The sequence below is a fragment of the Leucoraja erinacea genome, chromosome 24, assembly GCF_028641065.1.
Source record: "Leucoraja erinacea ecotype New England chromosome 24, Leri_hhj_1, whole genome shotgun sequence".
NCBI classification, from domain to species: Eukaryota; Metazoa; Chordata; class Chondrichthyes; order Rajiformes; family Rajidae; genus Leucoraja; species Leucoraja erinaceus.
Genome location: NC_073400.1, coordinates 20905928 through 20928857, shown reverse-complemented (window position 1 = coordinate 20928857; position 22930 = coordinate 20905928). Strand labels below are relative to the sequence as shown.

The 22930-nt window shown below is 41.8% G+C and overlaps 2 long non-coding RNA genes across 2 annotated transcripts in view; both read right to left on the bottom strand.

The window, feature by feature from the left end:
• Positions 1–2445: 2445 nt before the first annotated feature.
• The window catches only part of LOC129708758 (uncharacterized), a 121943-nt gene continuing 101458 nt past the window's right edge, over positions 2446–22930 (bottom strand). Inside the window, exons 2-6 of the long non-coding RNA XR_008725407.1 lie at positions 9934–9960; positions 8476–8511; positions 7159–7194; positions 4566–4592; positions 2446–3017 (exon numbers count right to left, since the gene is read on the bottom strand). This is a non-coding gene — a long non-coding RNA (uncharacterized LOC129708758). The remainder of the gene's footprint in view (positions 3018–4565; positions 4593–7158; positions 7195–8475; positions 8512–9933; positions 9961–22930) is intronic.
• Positions 13442–21450, bottom strand: LOC129708757 (uncharacterized). The gene is made up of 6 exons (XR_008725406.1): positions 21422–21450; positions 20047–20073; positions 19386–19421; positions 18505–18531; positions 17446–17481; positions 13442–13467 (listed from the first exon to the last, which is right to left on the bottom strand). It is a non-coding gene; the product is annotated as an uncharacterized LOC129708757 (long non-coding RNA).

The window sequence follows — 22930 nt, the reverse complement described above, 5'->3', positions numbered from 1 at the left end:
AAGCACAGAATGCCTGATCATTTCGCTGAAAACTTACGTTCAGTCCGCCTTGGCCTATGCAATCGCCTCGAGCCCAACATGTTTAACTCCCCTATCGATTACAATACCGGCCTTTCTGTCCTGGCCATCCTCCACTATCAGAGTAAAGTAAACCAAATTGGAGGAACAGCACCTGATATTTCGCTTGGGCAACGTAGAACACAGCGGTATGAACGTTGATATCTTTAATTTCAATTGACTATTGCATTACCTCACTCCGCCCCCTCCCCACCCGATTTGGCTTACAGTTCAGCTATTCGCCCCCCTCTTGTATCCCTCGTTATCGCCTCTTTTTCCCGCCAACAATGGGCTGTTAGTGGCTCAACTCTTCCCTTGTCATCTGTTGCCGGTTTCCTTTTGTTCCGGCCTTTTCTTACCTCCAGTTCCCTGCAGTCTACTTTCAGTTCGGAGAAGGGTCCCGACCCGAAATATTCCAATTCTTTGTCTCCGAAGATGCTGCCCGACCCACTGAGTTACTCCAGCACTTTTCTTCTACACGAGCACCTACAGATACTTTCTACAGAGCATTTACTAGAGCTTTCGTTTGATTCCATAATGTATTATTCGACAAATGGACAAATAGAGTAAATGTACTTATCCGGTACTAGTAACGCAAATATATGTTGTGTTTCCTTAATTATTCTGAAATGTACTGCCATGTAATGCTTTCTGAGTCAGACGGATTAATTGGGTGTAATGGAATAATTTCCTGTTTACGTTGTTGACATGATCCTCTTTCAGGCATATTAAAGATCCAACCGTCAATTTAATATTTATACTAATTTGTTTTATTTGTAAACATTTTATAAATAAACAATAATGATGGTCCTTATTTTTACATCATTTTTGTTTCACCTCTGGTTCCGCGGTATTAGTGTTACTCATTTTGCGTTAACAGTGCATATCTTTACCTTTCTCTTTAAAATTCAGCTTTTGTTCTATGTATGTTGTTATTTTGAAAAATAGATGATTAGACAGTGCAAAAAAATATTCCTTATTCATGCCTGTTCTTATATTGCGGTTAATGGAACCGTACTACGAGATGCAGCGACTTAAATCAAAGCTGGACGACGAGTGAGCCAAGGCTGCCCACTTTCTGTGGTAACGCGTAAAGCGATGAAGAGGCAGTTGTTTCACATTACAACTTATGTGCATCAATAGTTTATGCAGCACTTATTATTACACAAGGGAAATATTTATCATATGTTTTAATTATCTTAGAAATTCTAGCCAGAGGAATCATCGTTGATATGTTATTCTGTAAGAATCAGCTGAAATACTGGATCGATATAATTGAACGAATTTAAAATGTGGAGCAATAGACCATATGGAAACTGTTAATGCTAAAATCTGAGACCAGAGAAGCGCTAGAATAATTCATGATCTGTGTAAAGATTTACGTTCCTGAGAATGGGATCTTGATACGACAAGATGGCTGACTGTTTAGTTTCACGGTGATTGTATGACCGCCAGATTTTTCACATCTTTGTATTCTGTTTCAAATTCCTCAGCAATTTCGAAATAATTCAAGAAATAATTAATCAAACGGCACAATTTCACTAGCATATTCAATTCCAGATAGTGTTGCTAAATGTTAGCACTTAACAGGTGAATTTGAAAGGTGTAGTTTACCATTGCACACGGTTGGCCACACGTGTAGAGTACGCCGCCAGACACGTGCCGTCGTATCCCGGCGAGCCAAGCGCCGGACATGTCACGGCGAGCCAAGCGCCGGATTTGTCACGGCGAACCGCAGCCAAGCAGACCTACAGGCCTAGCTCTTCCGTCGGGGGCTGAAAACCGTTCACGGAGATTGGCGGACGCGCCAGTGAGGTTCGGCACCGAACCACGGAAAAAGAACTTGGCCTCAAACACCGGGCGTCCAAGGGACCCGCGTCGCCAACCGCGAGGAAAGACTGACGATTAAACGCCGAGACCTAGGGGACCGCCGAGTGCGAAGGGACAGATGAGAGCGAAGTCCCCCAGAGCCTACGGGCACTGTCTAGACCGTAGAGGGACTAACTAGAGCATCGGGGGACTGTGGGCGGTTAGGGACACCGCCGAGGCCTTAGTGGGAAAGTGGAGAGCGTAACGGGAACCGAGAGCAATGAGGGCCACAGAGAGCTACCCGGCTGGGTGCGCGTTGAGCAAGGGAAGGACACAGTGGAGTGTGGGGGGGGGGGGGGGGCTATGTGAGTACCAGGCGGGGGGGGGGGGGGGGGGTGTGGGCGTCGACAATGAAGGAGGGACTAGCAAGGGGGCGCAGAGAACGAAGGGGGGGGGGGCAACAGGGCGCCTCGGAGAGTTAAGGGGAACGTCGCGGTTGGGGCTGCAGAGAACGAAGCTGGGGGGAACCCGGCAGGGGGCACCCGAGAAACAAATCAGACCCTGCGTGGAGGCAACATGAACCAAAGGGGGCCCGGCGGGGTTCGCAAGCTGACACGTGCGGTGGAAGGCAGAAGATACTGCTACTCGGTGAACACTTGCAAATTTGTCGACGCCAGAAACATGATGTCTTTTCTACTGCCTAGTTGAGATTGTCCATTTGATTTTACCGGGTTGTATGTAAATCAAAGTATTTCACTGTATCTGCGTATTTGTGACGATAAAGTATGTTTTATCATTATATCAGTGAATCAGTGAGTTGCTCGAAATGCGACATTGCTCAAGAAGTTTGCAGAAGCATCGTCTCAGAGTGAGAATCGAAAGGGTGGATGACGAAAAGTTGTGTTTAATGCCATAGCAGAATTATGTTGCTAAAATGTGCTACCTACTTTAGACAGATGTCTAACTGAAGATATATGTGTCATTGAATTAGTGAGAAAGAAGATATAATTCCACTAAAATAACTGGTTAATATATATTATCGATGCTGTAGAATAAAATAGAGTTCAGACTGAGAAAGGCTGAAATTAAACTTGCAGCGCTATTTGTTCACTCACCTTTATCACTATCAGTAACAGTGAGCTTCTCTATCGCTGAAACAATGCATTTTAATTATTAAGCTACCGTATCTATCATTTGGTCATAGTTCCCTTGGACACACATGGACGTTTACATGTTTCTGGAAACTACATCTCAAACAATACGATAATATAACTGCAATGCTTGATCGCAAGGTAAACGCCGTACTCTACTAGACTGGTCTTTCAACGCTGAGGCCCTGCACAAGAAAGGCCGGAGGCGGCTGCAGTTTTTGAAAAGGCTACGAGCCCTCAACGACTGCAGTAAATGGTGCTGATGTTCTACTATTCGGTGGCAGTCAGTGCTATCTTATGCACTGCTGTGTGCTGGCGCAGCAAGGCGAAGGCCGCTGCCAACAATAAGATTTACAAACTCACCAGGTATGCTGGCTCCTTCCTGGCGGCGGAGTTGATTCATGCAAGGTGACCTTGGAGGGGAGGACACTCATCAAACTGCGGAGCACCCTGGACAATACAGCGTACCCCTTCCAGGACACACAGGCCAACCGGAGGAGTACCTTGAGCAAAAGACTGGATCCACCAAGATGCAGGACAGAACCTCAGAGGCAATCCGTCTTCCCAGTACCCGCCACCCCCCCCCCCCCCCCCCCCCCCCCCCCCCCCCCCCCCCCCCCCCCCCCCCCCCCCCCCCCCCCCCCCCCCTAAGTATTGCATATGCCCAATCATTTGAACTGGACAATTTAATGTCATGATTCATGTATTTTGTGTTTTTATGACTGTTAGCCGATCAATTTATCTCCTGGGATAAATAAAGTTCTACCGTATCAATACTAATGATGCCTGGAAATATGGCCTGTTGGAGAAAGTGTGTAAATATGGATTGGAAAGCTGTTGTCAAATAGATGGACCAAAAGTGCAACACATTGAGCATTTTAAGACTGAAATTATACAGCTACTTGACTGCCACAGATTATAATGGTGCTCAACGCCATCCCTGATCGATAATCGAATGGGCGAGGTGTGAGGCATCCATAATTTCTGATGTCAGAAAAAATATGTGTGAGCTTAGTTGAACTATGAAAGTTTCAATGAGGGAATGAAAAATATTGGAAATTGTATTTTAGATTTGAATTGACGAGGGCATGAACCCACTTATACCGCATCAGAAGGTATACTAACTGCTAAATCGCCATTAACTATAAACGAACGGATTAAGAAGAATCACATAGTCCTTGTGGAAGAATATTTAATAGAATTTAGGGTACACGTTCACAAACTTTGAATAGGGCAGCCGCATGGCAAGCCAAACTGAAGTGTTTACTGGATGCGAGATGTAGCGCATGATTGCACGATAACCGGGAGGTCCATTTACGCACGTAACCGGATGGATTTTCTTCGCATTTCGTGCATTGATTCTCCGAAATTCTCTTTCACGACTGTCACCGGGGCTAAATGCATTCGATTACCTAATGGTGGGGGTTACGCACATGCCGAATAATTTGAATCCTGCAGGCTAGGTGGAATGGGCAAAGGAGAGTTATGGAAAGTTATCCCTGGATGCTTATAACAATACATGAATTTGATTCTAATTCACAGACTTACTAATGTCTTTCATATTCAAATCTTGTTCTGAAAAGAAATACAAGTAAATTTATTTGGATCATAAGGTTACGTAACAGAAAAAAAAGCACATTGAGATTGGAAACAAATGCAAGTTTATGTGCCATTCCTTGGAATTGAAAGACGGCAAGCTGCGGTATAATGCTGAAATAATATAAGAGATTATCTTATATGATTGTGTATACCAGGCGGACCACGTGAATGTTGCAATATGAGAGATAATTCAGAGATAATATATGACGAAAGATGCAGAACATGCAGTAAGATACAGGTGGAAAGGAGAAACATTTGCTGTTAATTCACTTCTGCCATACCAATAATGGGCTGAAAGCTGTACCATACATTTGTACAACAAGAAGAGCATCCACTGCTCAAACGTTCGAACATAATGCGAAGGGAAACATGTTTGCCTCATAATCTATCATAAGTAAAGGCATTCAATAATCAATTACTCAAAAATCAGGTCCCTCGAAATGGATCGTTCCTCAAACGAGAGAACAGAGTTTAATACAACACCAATGCAATCAATAAACGAGGCAAGAAAAGCTGACAGTTGAACAAATTATGAGGTAATAATTACTTTCATCAGAAGATGAGACAAAAATGTAATGTAATTGAAATAAATAATATTTGCAGTTAATACATTTTATACATTGAGTGATTGAGTGAGTGAGTGAATAAATGAGTGAGTGAGTGAGTGAGTGAGTGAGTGAGTGAGTGAGTGAGTGAGTGAGTGAGTGAGTGAGTGAGTGAGTGAGTGAGTGAGTCATTGAGTAAGTAACTGAGTGAGAGAGTGAGCGAATGCGTGAGTGAGTTATTGATTATTGAGTGATTGATTTAAATATTGATAGATACTTTATTGGCATGTACTTGGTACAATACACACGTAGGTAAAGACCGGAGGGGGCGCTGCACTGCAACAGCCTCTGCCTTCAGCCAGTCTGTTATTCAATCTTTTTATTTTATTTTTAGTTAGTCTAAAGTTTTGTGTTGGGGGAAACTTTAACGTTTCTATGTGGGGGAGGGAGGAACCGTTTCCCAGTCTCTTCCTGGCGGGGGACGCGACTGTTTCTCCGAGTCGCGTCCTCGCCCCCCACCTCGCGGCCTACCAGCTGGATCGGAGCGGCCTTTCCTGCCGGGGACCGGGAACCGGACCAGGGCTGCTACAGCGGCGGCGCAGCGCTGGAGTCACCGCGGAGCGGGCGATGCCTACCTGAGCCGCCGTTTGGAGCTCCGGAGCATTGGGCCGCTGCTCCAACATCGTGGAGCTCTGGTGCGGAGAGCTTCCAACGCGGGCGGCGCTGAACAACATCGTGGAGTCCAAGGGCGCCTTGCAGAGGGCCGCCAGCAGCAGTCTCCATCCGGCGCGGCCTGCGGACTTTGGAAGCCGCCGACTCCGGTAGGAGGGGGCCGACTCTGATGTCCACGCCGCTGAGGACGTCCCGCAGCCCCGACGTCGGACTTGTATCACCCCGGCGAGCGGTCCTGGACATCGGGCCGCCGGTAGCTGCAACTGCGGAGGGCACGGGGAGGCCCTGACCGCGAGGAACAGTGGAGGAAGAGACAGACTTTGGTGCCTTCCCACACAGTGGGAAACTTTGATTCTGCTGTGTGGGGATGTTTTATGTTAAATTCTATAATATGTGTTCTTTATACCCTTTCTGGCATAATCCCTCCCTTCACCACCTCCAGTTTAAATTCCAGTTGGAATATTTTGGAGGACCATAAAAAATATAATATAATATAATCACCTGGATTAGGGCGCCCACATAATTACAAAAGTAATCAATGTAGTCCCGATTGCCCGTCTCCCTGTTCTCCCAACCTCCACACCCTCGCCGTACCTCGCCGTGTCCCCCAATGTTCTCGACGGAGCCCCCACACCGGACCCCTCTTTGTTCCAGACGCGGGATATTTCCTTGTTCTTTCGGCGCCCTTTCCTAACCTCATGTCCCTCGTTGTTTTCGGCGGTGCGTCCACGACTGACCGTCCACGGTCGACTGCCGGCACTAGTGCAAGCGACGGCTCTCCGATGGCCTTCACTCTCAGCGACGTAGATTCTAGTTCACAAAGTGCCTCCTTGCGCTCCGACGGCACTACTCCATCACCGACGTAGCTCGTTGCTCTTCGACTTCCATTCCGACACTCCGACGTCGGTACGCGCTCTAGCGTGGCCCTTCTCGTTCACCGAAATATTTCATCACTCACCGCCGTGTCTCAACGCTCAACGGCGTCCACCCTCGCTCACGGTCGGCTCTCCTCGCTCGCCCGCAGGACCCGTCCGAGTACCTTGTTCTTGGCGGACACTTCAGCCATCAAGCTCAGCCGTGTTGGCCGCCGCCGCCGGCAGAGTCCTGTCTTGATCGGATTCCCGACGGCGGTGCGGCTGTGGAGATTAATTTTGGTAAACTAGCACAGATAATTATCTAAACTGAATTATCAGTGTCTAAGGCCTTGAATTGAATTATTACAATGCTAAAATATTTATTATTTATCATAGGATTATAAAAACATGTTTGCATCATGATTTAATTCACTGAGCACATGATGTTGTAAAATAAATATTTGTACTCACCCCAATCAGTAAGCTTCGATCTCAGACTCTCCATCTCTGCAGGGAATACACGTTAAGTCAGGAACTGGGTGGATTACATTACCCGTGCAGACCATATGACAGACAACTCCAGATAATACTGGAAGTGTGAAATGCATCGTGATCAGTTTTCCACAGAGAATGTTAATCAAATTAATTCTGTATAGATTAGTCCACGCAATATTTATGAAATTCATGGATATCATCAGTAAATCAAAATTAACGATGGTGTCACAGTAGTTGACGATAATGAGATTGACGAAGTATAAGTACTAGACCAAAATAATTAACAATTAACATCAACATTTAAATTCGTGACGGTAGATTGTGCAAAATGGTTACCAATTAGAAAGGTATTTGGATTTAAATGCCTCCTGCTGAATTTATTAAGTGTCCCTAACGAAGTATAAATTAGCGAGGGAAATACATATCACATCTTAGATGTTGTGGTTTAACGAAAAAAACATTATTTTTTTCAATTAAGAGCGAGTGGGATGTACGAGTGGGAGAAATAACAAATTAAGTTATATCTTCATAATTTCGATCGGATACATCCACTGAGACTAAAAAGCTAATCCATATTATAAATTGAAACATTTTAAAATGCTTCTGACCGATAGGCATTTCATTGTATGCCCAAACTTTGTTGAAGATAAATGTTGGACTAAAAACATATGACTTTATTAACCGAGTGATAAAACTGCAAAAGCAGGTAAAATAAAGAGTGTCACATCAGAAAAGTGAAATGCGGTGCATGGGGAAAGGCCGACAATAGACGTGAGGCCGTATTTAGGATTTATGTGTCTGCAGAAATGAAAAAGCATAATCTGTCCATGGGCACAGAAAATAAGGCAGCTTTTTAATAAAACAATGATCTTACCGTTTCTGCTGAGGCGGACAGAAATTTGAGCGAAGGGGAGAGAATATTTTCACCACATAACGTGCTGAGCATCAATTCCGTAAATTGTTCTGTGTAATCGTGTTGCGTTAGAAAGTCGTTTTGTTTTTACAGTGTAGAAACATAAAAACATAGAAAATAGGTGAAGGAGGAGGCCATTCGGCCCTTCGAGCCAGCACCGCCATTCATTTTGATCATGACGTATTAAGGCTGTGTTTCATTAAAAATGCGCGTCCTTTATTTTTCGCAAAATATGAGCATCACCAACCGTCATCTAAAGGTCTGTCCGTGTTTTGGAACCAAACCCTTTCACTTTTAACACTTAATTGCCAAGGTGGAGAGAATGATTAAATTTCATTCTTCGATAAAGAAAATCTGAGGCGAAAATCTGAGGCACAAACCTTCCTCCTGGCAGATGTCTTTCAATTTCTGGAACTCTGCAAAATTATATGCATTAAATTTCAGATCCAACGGTAAGATGGAAAGTCGCGGGACCATATTCCCAATCGGAATTATATTTAGGCCTGTGATGCAATAGAATTCAACTTCCAACTAAAATGCACACACAATACACTCGCTAAAGCGCAACAACCAGCTTAGAAAATATAACGAGTGCGGTTTTTCTGCAATTATGTTGTCCAGACTTCTACTTGAACATTTCCGGATAAAGTTGTGACCAGCTATCTAAGAGGACTGTAAAATGACAGGCAGTAGAAATTGTCTACCTGCATTCTAGCAAGGCCTTTCAGTGTCTCCATGGTCTTAAATGTTAGATTTGTGGCGATCGAGTCAATTGGATACAATGCCTACTTGGGGGAAGGAGTCACTGGATTGTGGTGATGGAGAATATTTTGAGTGTGGGGATATGCTATCAATAGAGTGCCACTGATAACTGGAGATCCCACTGTTGTTTGTCATTTGCTTCAGTAACCTGAATGTCAATGTTGTTAACACATTGCTGCTGTAGAAACGGAAATATATGAAGTAATGGGTGCAGAAGAGTGATAAATGATATTACAAAATAATATAGGTGAAGTGGGGAAATAGGTCACTGCATGGCGCATGTAATTTACCTGTTAAAACTTGGAGTTGTAGCACATTGTTAAGGGGACCAAGGGAAAGGCTTATTTTTACACAGTAAATTATATGGTTGCATTGAGCGTTGTAGAACGGGGGTTCCAATCAGAGGTTGGATAGTCTGCGCCCGTTTCCCCATGGAACATCGGAGCCAGAGGCTCAAAAAACACGGGGCGCGTAGCTAACTTGGAAAGCCACAGAAGGTTGTGATGGAAGGACAATATTCCGACTCAAGATCCATGACCAGTGGCGTTTCGCATGGATAGCTAAATTAATAATATCAGTAAATAAGACAAGATCAGTAGATAAGACAAGAGGACACACATACACGCGCGCACGCACGCGCGCGCACACACACGCATACACGCACGCACACACACACACGCACGCACGCACACACACACACACACGAAGTCTATCTCTATCACACACACACACACACACACTCTTACACACGCGATCTCTATGTCACACGCACACACACCTGTGTGTGCGTGCGCGCGTGAGTGGCAATATTTGCCTATGTACCCAAATGTAACCTCCGATCATATATAACCAGGAACTGCATGAACATACGTGTATAAATATTTACACACGTACACACATATGGAGTATATAATATATTACTCGATTCGATTATTCTGCAAGTAATAAAGCAAATGAAACAACACAGTTTATTCAATTCACATCTATTTCGTTTCCTTAAAAAGTGAATACTCTTTAGTAGCCAATTAGGCACACATTCGTTATAGATTTTCATCTAAAGATTTAATTGTACTTACCCTTTTCAGTATTGTTCATTCTTTTTTCTAGTGTGAAAATATAATAGTAATATTAGTAAAGTAGAATCGTTCGAATAGATCCTGAATATGCAACAAATTTCAATTCGTCATTAATGTACTAATTTGCCAAATACACTCGCTGTTTGGCTGATAGATGCCTTGCATTTGACTATCAGGTCATTGCAGGCTTTAGTCAAATCTTGCTGTTTGCACCTAGGCAAAGCCACCAACATATTTACTGTGTTGATAGTAAATCCTAGGTAATCAATTACCCTGGTAGGTGGCAATTTTGATTTAACTGGATAGATGAGGAAATCAAGTCTCTCAAACAGGGTTTTGGTTGCTTTGACTGATGCTTCTGTCAATTATTTGATGACTCCAAAAATGAAAATGTCATCCAAATATGCCATGACTATGTGGTTCTGAGACTTTAGTAGACCCAGAATTAGTTTCAGTAGTTTAGTAAATAGTCTAGGGGCTGATGTCAAACCATTTGGCAGTGCCTTGTATTGCCATTATTGACCCATCCAGTTAAACTTCAAATATCTCCTGTACTCTTTGTGAATAGGCACCGGATTGGTGAGGTTCTGTACGTGACCTCTCAATGACATTTTTGTCAGATAAAGTTCAAATCTCCTTCTGTATATCCATAGTTTCTTGTTGAGAGAAAACATATGTGCGAAAATTTGAATGTGGTGTGGGTGGTGATGAATTCAAAATGAACTCAATTTTCAACCCTTCTATACTGTGCAGTACAAACGGATCCGTCGTGATCCAACACCATTCTTTCAAAAATATTGTAACCTTTCTCCCACCTGTAATTCTTATTTAGAACACTTTAAATCTTATTTAATATAGACAAAATTACTGCCCGATAGTAGAGGTTACATGTGTTATACTTGGTAAAAGTGAGTGTTACTGTCTGGAGTGTTCCCTAAGGAACTGGTTTGACGTACATCTGACGTTACTTGCGGTATGGCGCTGATTTTCGTTCGCGAGGTTTTGGAGGTTGAACTGGCGGTTGCTCTCTCCTCGTCCTCGATGTGGGCCGGCTGGGGCCTGCCCCTAAAGAAGACCTTGATCCCGGTGTGGGTCTTCCTCCAGTGCCTAGCCCTCTAGGCGTAAAACATCTAGAGCTGTAAGGATGCATCCTTGGCGATGAACCCTTTTGAGCAGCCTGGCCTCTGGTTATGAGGCGGACAGTTTTTGTCTCCTCGTCCAAATCCCGTACCTGTCTCGGCAGGTCTTGGGTTGGACATTGTTGGCTTTACACAGGACAGCGAATTTCGAATTAATCGATGGTTTAATTGCATTCTTCCGAATACAATTAATCTCAAAGTGGGCATTACACAATAGTGCCATTGTGTCATGTTCTCTGTCAGTGAGGAGTCCTTCTTCCACTCCTGCAAATGATGTGATCCCAGATCCCAGTAGGTTTAATACCTTCTGGAATTTTAATTCCTGGTTTCGGATGATAAGTCCAATCTGTCCCCAGATGACATGGTTCACTGCTTGGACCTTCAGGGAAGCACAGGTGGGGGGTACCTATTTATGGTTTCTTCCATGGCCAGGTCTTTAAGTTGATGGGAGGCTAGATAATTGATATTACTAGCCAGATCTTGATCCAGGGGAGCACCCAGTGGTGTTGTGATGGCAAACCTGGATGATTGCAGAGGCGCTTCTTCTGCACGTCCCTGGGAGTGTTCCCCCCTTCTGCTTCCATACTCTGACTCAGAGTAGTTTCCTCCATATGTACTTCCCACTCCAATGGGGAAGACATTGTGCTGCCTAATGTATGAGGCTCCTGGCACGGTCTGCTGTGGAGACCTGTGCTGACACTGCTCCCTCCTACGGAGCAGATCATTGTGAAGCAATGGAGATTACTTCTCCACATGTTGCTCCATGTGGGAGAGTCGTCTTCGGAAGTAAAATGGTATGTCTCCTGTTATGGAGATGGTGAGAACAAGAAACGGTACGGCGATATGAATTGAATAACAAGAAATTACGGTTCAAGACGGCGATATCTTCAATACATAATAAGTCATCATCATAGCAGCTGGTATATTCCTATGTTCTGCTTTTGAAATGTAATCAGTGAGAACGCACTTGATCACCTTCAGGGCGTGGAGTGGGTGAGTGTGGGGTTGGTCATTATTCAGCCTAGTTTTTTCAGAGTCTCTGTACCTGGACCGTTAGTTGCTCTGACCCTGAATCTGACGCTGTGCTCTTTGGAACACAGTTTATATTCCATTAATCCTTCACTTTGTTTGGCCAGAAATTTAATTCTAATACATTTAATAATTAAGTTTAACTCTGCCTTAAAGTATTTACACGTTTTAGCTTTTCTTTAAAACAAATATTTCTACAGTTACATAGATATTAATTATCTTGCGATGTACTGAAATAACTGCATTGACCATGGGATATTGTACGCATTAACATATTATTGTAGAGAACTAATGAAAGTAAAAATCAGAATCATTACTGCTAGTTGGGCTATCGACACTGATTTGGGCTCGTAAAGGAACAACGCGGGTAGGAGAGGACAAGTTCTGGCAGTATGTGAAGTTTGGTCGTGACATTGTGAATAGGTCCTTTGGGACAGGTACTGTATCCAAGCCTTGGGACCTTCTGTAGACAAGCTCAGGTTGAACCGGTTTCATTAGGAGCAAGTTTGCTTCATGATCTCGTCTACATGTTTGCTATTGAAATGTCTGCAACAAAAACACAAAATGGTTCACAGCAATACATTTAATAATTAAGTTTAACTCTGTGTCTTTAAAAAAAATATGTTACAAGATACTCGATGTTTGGAACTGCATTGACCAATATCTTCCATATTATACTTGAAAGTAAAAATCAGAATCATGGAGTTGCTACATTTGTTGCAAACGGGGACAGTTCTGCTTTTTTCGTAGCCGATCCAATGAAAGCATTAAGTTTTGCTAAAACCAAAAACGATTTGTAAAGTAAAATTAATATCAATGTTATTCCCCCGCTGATGGCGGTTAGAAGCGTAGATTCCCGGATAATGAAATATTGAAAAAATTGCAAAATCAAGCTGAGGACCTGAAAGACTTTCCCACAGAGATAATGGAGATTGCATCGGTACAAACGTACACATGCTAATTGAAGAGATTGGATTGAGAGTGGTCTGAGCCCAACTTCTAATTAAAAGGAAAACATGCATTATGCTCATGCATTTATTCTACATTTGTAGTATATTATTTGTTGGGAAAGAACGTCCTTTTTCAAAAATATAGGGGGTTTTTCCAAGGATCGATGGCTTGGAACAAACCTCGCAAATCCGTTGAGCTAATTTGTCGAACAAATTATGTCCGACTTACACAAATGTATTTTGTTTGTCTTCGGAAAAAAATATTAATTGAGATGTACCGGTTATTATCCAAAATGTTATTTTCAAAGTCATTCATGTGTTGGAAAGATGATAGCGATATGTTGAACCTGGGTTAATTTTGTGCCTTATTCTAAAGTGAATATGCATACCCTTTAATTTGTATTTCAAATCGGCGTCTGTTGAAAAGAAAATATAATATCCAAGTGAATATTCAGAATACTGTATTTTTAATGTGATTAATACAATATTGTCCATTAATGACATTGGAAATATGAATCAAACTTAACAATAATATGTCCGTGCATTCTACTGATATTTAATTAATTAATATTAAATTGAGATTTATTGGACTGAGTGCACAAATTAACTGCCGAATGGCCTTGGTCTTGACCCTAAACAACGCCACGAGTAACCTTGTCAAGTACCAAACGAATTTTTGAATATTAATACAGTACTGAGCTGCAATTGGGCAATTTGTCCACCTCAAACACCCTACATGCACTACGGTGGAATTTAAATATTGGCAATCCGCGGTTGGATTAATCAGTATTTCTTGGAAAATGTCCAATCATTTCGATGACGCAGTGAAAAAATGTTGTTACGCAAGCTTCCCCACATTTGTCAGGGCAAGGATCCTCTGAGATGGCTCCTCATAATACACCTGTGCAGGACTCTGATGATGCCGGATCTAGTGTACAGTTTGCAGTTCTGCTCGTCATGTTCTAGAAAGCTTGTTATTAAGATGGGAATGGTACACATTCAAGAGGATGATACTGGATTCGAGGACCAATATTCAAAGTAGATGTTCGATGGGGTGGTACCTTTTTCCTTGGAACAAGGAAAGCTGAAGCTTGACCTTACAGCCATGTGCATAATCAAGCGGACGTTGATAAGATGCATGGATACAGTCTCACCACAATGGTAGTTGAACCTGGAACTAGAGTACATTATTTAAGGCGAGAGGAGAAATGTTGAAATGGAGACCTGGGTGGTTATGCAGAGGATCGTGTCATAGCAAGCTTCGTTGTTGTGTACAATGCCGTCGTTGAAGTGACGTGACACATACGTTGTGAGTGTTAAAGAACAAACCTAGACAAAATATAAAGCCTGGTTTATATACTTGAGTGAAAAAAATCATCTTAATTCTATGCTACGTGACTATAATTCTATAGATCGTATTCCAAATATCTAAAGCAACATCCTGCGGTTGTTGAAATTGCAAATATTACATCTGAACGTGCAATGGAGAATTTTAAACAGTTCGTTAAATCATCTCGCATTTTACAATTCTATTTAACAATTTGTTATCTGAATTCAGGGGTATTTACTTGGCGAGACAATCTATTTGAAATCGTCCGGTTAAGATATCTACCAATTTGCTCAGAAATAAATGTCAACTTATCATGTAACAATTAGTTTAAAACAAATTATATATAACGTTTGTGGTAAAAAATATAAGTATATTTATTAATACCCAATATAAATAAAACACATGATAATGTCCGAAAGGGCGTTCGTATGGACATACTATTCATCCAAAAACATCACTTTCCTATCTCTTACTTTTGAGAGTCACTATGTGCTTTCCCGGTGGTGACTTTACGTTCCTTACGATAAAATATTTCAAGAGGAGAAAAATATGTCTAGGCAAAAGCAAATTCAGAACTTGTTGGTATTTTGTCAATCTCCATTTTCTGCAGAGCGATCAAAAGAATTCCAAGTTGCAGCAAAGGAATGCGCTGCGCCAAATTACCATTCGGCAGTTTTGCTTTGCAAGACTTCTCGGTCAACTAGCACATCAAAGCACATCCTCTAATATTGTCGGCGATAGCGGCGTGATTCCGTTATCCATTTAACTGCAATAATAATGAATGTTATTTTCTAATTAAGGATATTGGGACGAACACGATTTCCAAATATATTCGATATCATCAAAGCAGTGCAGCATTGAGACCAACAGCAACAGTCAGATATATCGCACAGTGAATGGCATGGATGCGCAGCAGTTGAGTTTGCACGCAAGCAGGATTGCAATCCTTGTAGGTTCGATGATTAGGGGAATGGGCAGGAGATCCGGTGAACGTAAAATAGACCGCTGGCATTTTGCCTCGACGATTGGGAGACAAAAAATTCTAAGAAAGGTTGCAGAACATTTATGAATCGGGCGCCGACCCCAGAGGTAATTCTACACATTGGTATTGACGACATATTTCGACTAATGATACAATTCTGTAGAATAATTTAGGAACATATGCTGAAGGTTAAACAGCGAGACATCAATGGCTGTAATCTCAGAATTCCGAGAGCATGCGCCAGTGTGGCTTGCAATAGGACTATAGGGCAAAGTAATGCGTGCCCGAAGAGTTTGTACTGGAGAGAATAATTTGTTTTTAATATGGTATAAGATCTGCCGCAACGCTCATGTACAAAAGCGACGAATTCCACCTGAAGTGGGGATAGTGGTAGACATGTTTTAAAATGCTCCGCAAATTTTTTAAATGTTCCTGTTTGATTGGGTGCGCTGCGAGTCGGCTGCCCTGCCAGCAGCGTGTTCGTTTTTTTCGAATTTGTTTGCTTTTTTGGTTTGTCTAAGTGTTTGTTTTGGGTGTTTCTCGGTGGGTCTTGTGTGGGGGTGATTGGGGGGGGGGGGGGGGGGGGGGGCGCGGGGGAAACCGTTCCTCAGTCACCCTCGACGGAGAGGCGACTTTTTCTGTCGATTATCCGCCTCCCCTCTCGCGGCCCAACAGCTTGGATTGGAGCGGCCTTTCCCGGAGTCGGGCCCAAGAGCTTCAGCAGCTGCCGCTCTTTATAATCGCGAGCGCGGAGGAACTGTTGCCGATGTCGCCAGAAAGGATTACCCTAAAATTACCCGAAAACAATCAGAATTTCCAGAATTTCGCGAAATTTCCCTCAAAGTTGAAACACTGGATTGGGAATCAATTTTTTAAGGCGAAGGCTATATAAAATTATTCTGCAAACTCAGTGGGGAACAAAATCGTCACACACTCACCAGAAACATTAGTTCTCATCGGACATTGTGGGCAAATTCGCATCGAGTCCAGTTATCGGGCACCAATATGCTTGCGTCAATGATATCGACACATTGTTAATTACATTGGTGCCAGCGATATTCAACATATGGAATCAACTGCCGAGTCAGAGCTGTTCTGCCCATTACACGCTTTATTGCGAATAGGGACGTAAGTATCAACTAAGGAATCGGACCCTTGATTTAAAGACTGACAGTTTTCCCCGATACCATTGCGTGTTGTGGTTTAACCAAAGTTTTATTATAATTTGAACGTGTGGTAAATGGTTACATTTGTCAATTTGTTGTAAATCAACCCGAATCGATGGAATGAGTCAACACGAGATGGAGTGTATATTATTTGAGGGCAACAGAACGGAGTAAATAAGAAACGTTCACTTTAGCTATGAATCGACGTCATGGAAAATTTAGTTTTCACCTTTTCGTAGAAAATGCTTTATTTGAGTTTCATATTAAACTCTTTGTGACATTCTACAGTCTGCTACGAGTTTTAATAAAGTAGTTCGATCAGCTGATGTATTTTTGCACCATTTCGCTCAACGTGGCACGAATTCTATCTATTATACGCTTTAGAAATCAATATGTTTTACACTTGTTGCTCCAGGAATGCGCAAATAAACGTATGTTCATAATCATATATCACAAGATTCGCAAAATCAGAACGCGGTTTACTCACAGATTTCCTGATTCGGTAAGAGCATATATCCCCATAAAAAGGGCAACAAGCACATGTAACTGCAACAACACGTAATCCTGTACGGCAATGCGCACAGAAAAGATGATACGTGTGTACATACGGGGTAAATTATTCCGTGCACTACGGAACCAAAGTAAGTTCACAAAGAGAACTGACAACTATGAAGTATGAGGGAACCTCATGCCGGCAGCCGCGCACTCTAGCCCCGTATTATGTTTTAATGAGAAATCAACACATTTTGCAGAGAAATTTCTAACCATTTCCAAAATAGCAACATTTCATAAATTCAGCTGTTCTTACGAGTGAATCACTCACAAGAAAAAAAACAATTTGAAATATTATTTTAGAAAATGGTATATATTAAAATGTATTTAGTTCAATATTTTAAGAGTTCAGATTCGTACTTACCACAATCTACCAATAACTCATTCAGATGTTCTTTTTCTGCAGGAGGGAATAACAGAAAATTTTAAATGTCGCCAATTTTTGCAAAAAAAAATGAAGACTCTTCGTATCGGAGTGAATAGCCTGCCCACTGCTTCCGCTGTTGAGTACTTAATTTTCTTCAACGCATCACAGAACGACAAGTTACGGTGGGAATCATGTGGTGGAACATCGTTTAGAGAAGAATCAGCCGCATATAGTGTCATAGAGTCAGAGACTCACATGATGGAAAAAGGCCCTTGCGCCCTACTGCCCATGCCGTCCAAGACCATACCGCCCCCCACACACACACACACGTTGGGGGAACAGACCCAACGGGTCTGCACTTGGCCTAGTATTATATATATATCTGTATATATACTTTATATATATTTTGCGATCTAAAATGCGCTCGTATATGTGTACGTTTGTGGTAGGTGATAATAACAGATACAACCCATATTTACTTTGCAGCTATTAATGCATGGAGCCAGTTTTCCTTTGGTTGTGGTATACTATTGACATGTGTACGGAGCTACGCTTAAAAACTTTGTTTTGCATAACATCCAAACAAGTCAGATAATACTATACACATATACAATCACGCAAACTGAACTGCTACAGGCAGCCTGAAGCGGAAGATACGAAGTCCATCAAATCGTTCTCAGCATTGTAGCGGACCCGTTACAGAAATAAAGTCCTAAGTCCGCAATTTGGAGCGGACAATCGGACAATACCCCGAGTTTATGGACAAATAGTTCCGATGCCTTACGGAGGGAGTGGGGCTATTCCTGAGAATGGCAATGCACGCTTCAAATCATTTTTGTTTTCTTCGCGACGAGAGTAGGGAGAAGAAGGAATGACAGGGGTGATAACGTTTTTGATTATGTTTGTTTGCTTTTCCGTTGCAGCGTGAAGTGTTAGTATAGTACATCTTCGGGATCTGGTCTTTGTGATCATGTTTACGACCATGTTGTGAAAGGTAAGAAGAACAATGATAGGCACAGAAACGAAATGTATATTACACAATACTGGACAACATACCCTTTTCTCTCTGTCGCAGTTTTTCTTCTATTCGAGAAAGATTAGGTGTATATGTTACCTTTACCTTTATGTTCATATATAACGTGTTCCAGAAATTAATCAAATGTCCATAGCTTATATAGTTTTCGTTTCATTCTGTTCCAAGCAGTAACTTTCGCCATCAAGTTTGTTTGATGCATTGCGGGCAAGATAAGCACGTGATTAATACAGTTGATGATCTGATACTGATCCCAATCCTATCACTTGACACGTGGCATTAGTTGTATTTCTTCCAAACATAAATCCACGTGTACAAGGAAGAAATGTACCAGTAATTAAATTGAAGAAAAAAAAGAATGTTGCAAACTAAGTAAACTTAAACATATAAGCGCCCGAAATTGCAGACATGTTACGTTGTATGCAGATAGTTTTGCTGGAATGCGGGTTACGTAAGTTATTATCTTGTAAAATGTGCTTAATTTGTGCCCTTTTCGCTATTTATGTATTATTCCCAACAAGTCTATATCCGTTTTTTAAATCCCGGTATGAGTTCACACACTACGACAGATCCATGAAAATCCAACAGCAATTACCAGACAGAAATTGTAATTAATATATCAGGTAGTGATAGACTAGCTCTGGTGATGACTATCTATGGAAGAAGAAAAAGTACAATGAACTTTGCGTTATCAGTTTACGTGACTCTTCGTCACCAACTGGAGATAAAAAAGAGATAATCATCAAATATCTGCATTATTTTCGATTCCAAATATTAATGGACACATTTCGTAATGTGGAATTTTAGTTAGCATCAATATTACCGATGTTGATACTGTGAATTAGATTATTTATAATTGCGTACACTGGGGGGAGCATGTTCAGCCGTTTCCTTCATGGCTTACCTGTATCAATGAGATTTTTTTTGAGCGATGCTATTTCTGCAACACAAATATGGGACGTGTGGTGAAATTCCACTGGTGGAAATACCGATAATTTATTATTTGAATGATTTGCAACTGAGAAGTCAACCTTTAATTTTAATGGGATCACTCATTTCAGATTCGTCACGAGGACGGACAATAAAACAGAGCAGAGATATGAATTTCACAGTTTAGTTTACTTGGGAACGTGTACATTGAATATCCACACAGTAGTTGACAAACTAATCTCCTGACAGCAGTAAGAGTCGAGCCAATGCATTTGAAATTCAGGTAAACGTAATGGATTTATTTAAGAGGAATCAGGACATATTATACTAGTTATTTCCTTTATGGTTTTGTCGTTGCCATTTATGTAAAATCAAATACGTTGGAATTTAAAGATAGAAGAGTATGATAGTTTCTATGAACATATCCGCAGCATAAAACTGGAGTAATCTGCCTCCTAATGCACGGCGAAATTTGTTTATTGCCGTTAATTGATTTGAATCCAATTCAGTTTTATTTTTATAATCAGCAATTCAAAAGTTGTCCTTTATTTACCTTAAAAATCAAAATAAATACAATTATTTCCAAAGTCTTTCTTACAAGCGGTGATAAAATTATTAGCAGAAAATATATTCACCTGAATTTTTCTCTCTTGCCTCTTCGTCTGAATGTTCAGGGAGACAATAAGAAGACTTGATTTCCTAATACATTTGGGGTCGATTCCAGGTCCCCAGGTTGATAACGCATATTTTGAATCTTGCACGAAAAGTCATTGGGACTCATGGAAATTGTGTTTGTCCCTTCGTCAGGCTTGGAACTGCTGGACGTCAACTACCTTATTTAAGATTAATGTGAATTAATTGCATATACTAATGAAAGATCATAACCGACACTCTATTTTTTTGAAAGACGTGAATATATAGGGAAGTCAATAATGGGCTTTTCTGGCCAATGGAGCATGAAGCAGTTCAGACGGATATGGCCTGCGATTCTGTAATAGTCCGGGTAGCGCCGCACGAAGGCAGCCTCGTTAACAGTATGTATCGTCCTTTTCTTTTCAGTTGTTTTGAGTTTTTGTTGTTCAAAGTATGGATTAGTGTGTATTTAGTTTTGTATTATGTGGGGGAGGGGGAGGGGGTTGGGGAAATCTTTTCTTGTCTCTTTCCTAGAGGGATATGTGACTTTCTCCATATCGTATTTCCGTCCGCACAGTGGCCTGACATCTTGGATCTGGCGGTCCCTTTTGCTCGGATCGACTTCGGGACTGTGATATCCTGGTGCTTCCGATTCCTTGTCAGGGATCGAAGGGAGCTCCAACCGCAGGAGCCGACGGAATTAACATCGTGGTTCTCGAGATCCATTGGTTAGGGATCGACTTCGTGTGCTCTTAGTCGCAGGAGCTTCGACCGCCCCGATGAAGTTCAAAGGCTTTGAGATCATTTCTTCTGATTGAAAATATGGGTGTTTTGCGTACACATCTGATCTCAGAGATAACTATCTTGGAAATACTATACTCATTACTTAACGATCCCTTGGGCTTTTCTAAAACCATGATTGTCGATTGAACCGTACATCTAAAGGCATGATTTTATCGGAATAATTAGGACCGATGAGAGGTATTTGGCAGAGCTACAGATGCGGTGCCAATACATTGTAATATTGCTCATTTTCAATGTGGATCAACATGAAATAAAGGCACCTCTGTAGCATTCACTTTGTAAACGTGCATATAGAATAATATTTTCATTTCAATAAACAAATCCGGTGCATAATTGCATGAATAATTCACGCTAACCATACGTTGAGTTCACAGAGTACAGCATATCCGAATTTGTAGCTCCCTTCTAATGACATCCCATTATCTTCTAACAAGGTAATATAACCTTCTGTTCTTCTGTTCATAGCTCCTCATTAACTGAGTTTTAATTGCATAATTTGAATCAATTAGTAGGCTAACCTGCTCCCATAGTTATCGCGGGAACAAAACTAATTTCGATTTTTTTTTTACTCACCATCAATCTTTTCCTTTGCTTCGAAATCTGGAAACCAAGGAAAACGGTGTAAATCCAAACTGATAGATTCCTCTTCTAAGAACAAATCGTTCCGAATGCCCTGAACTTTAAAAAATGGATGTACTCACTCATGTTTATTTATTATTCTATTGCAGTCGTTTGACATGCGTTAATTGTCACGATTATATTTTAACGCTGAGTGTGGCCAAATTTAGCCATCCGAATCAAATTTTATTCTGACTCCCAAAGAAGAATGAAGCATCGGTTAGGTATGTGGGAGAGGAAACGGTTCCACGCAGAAAAACAAACGCACTCTTTTGTCAGAAATACATATGGTAAAATGCTGTCCTATGAAATCCTTCATGGCAAACAGTAACTAAATTAGAAAATTGATTACTTAAATACTCTGTGTATGCATAGAACGGGAAGATTGCATTCTGCTAACCGCGATTGATGGCAGGGATTTGAGATTTACTGGATAATTTGTTGAGAGCAGACACAAATTGCTGGAGTAATTCGCCCGAACAGGCAGCATCTCTGGGTTGAAGGAATGGGTGGCGTTTCGGGTCGAGACCTTTATTATGTGTGAAATATGGGTTCGACACGAAACGTCACCCATTCTATCTACATTTGAGAGAGAGAAGCTGCAATCGGATGCGTCGGCGTTGCAGCTGAACAAAGGGACTATGGAGGAATGAGGGAGGAGCTGGCCTAAATTGACTGGAAAGGGACGCGAGAAGGGATGACGATGGACAGCAGTTTCAAGGAACAATTCGGAAGATGCAAGATCTTTTCATTCCAAAGAGGAAGAAATATTACAGGGGGAGAAGAAGGCGACCGTGGCTGACACGAAAAGTCAAGGGCAGTTTAAAACTAAAAGAGGAGGCATATAACATTGTAAAGGTTAGTGGGAAGCCGGAGGATTGGAAAGCTTTTAAAGAATACCAGATGGTAACTGAAATTGCAATAATTGGTGAAAGGATGAAATACGAGGGTAAGTTAGCTAACATACTCAAGGAGGGTAGCAAGATGATTTTCAGTCATATAAATAGTAAGAAAGGGGCAAGATTGAGCTTAGGACTGCTGGAAATTAATGCAGGGGAAGTGATAAATGAGAATAAAAAATGGCAGAGGAGTTGAATAACTTTTGTGGCCATCACTCTTCATATTGCAAGACACCAGCAATATGCCTGAAATTTAAGAGTGTTAGGGGGTGGGGTTAGTGGGGGGGGGGGGGGGGGGGGGGGGGGGGGGGGGGGCTATTCCGAGGGGAATGGTACTTGGGAAGCTGAAAGGCTTGAAGGTGAATAAGGCACCTGAATCAGGTGGGCTGCTGCGCAGGGTTCTGAAAGAGGTGGATTTGTGGAGGCATTGATAGTGATATTCTAAGAATCAATAGTGTCCGGAGTGGTACAAAATGATTGAACTTTTGGCAATAATATCCCGCTGCACAATAAGGGAGCAAAGCAGAATAGTGGGAACTATAGGCAGGATCGCCTAACGTCAGTG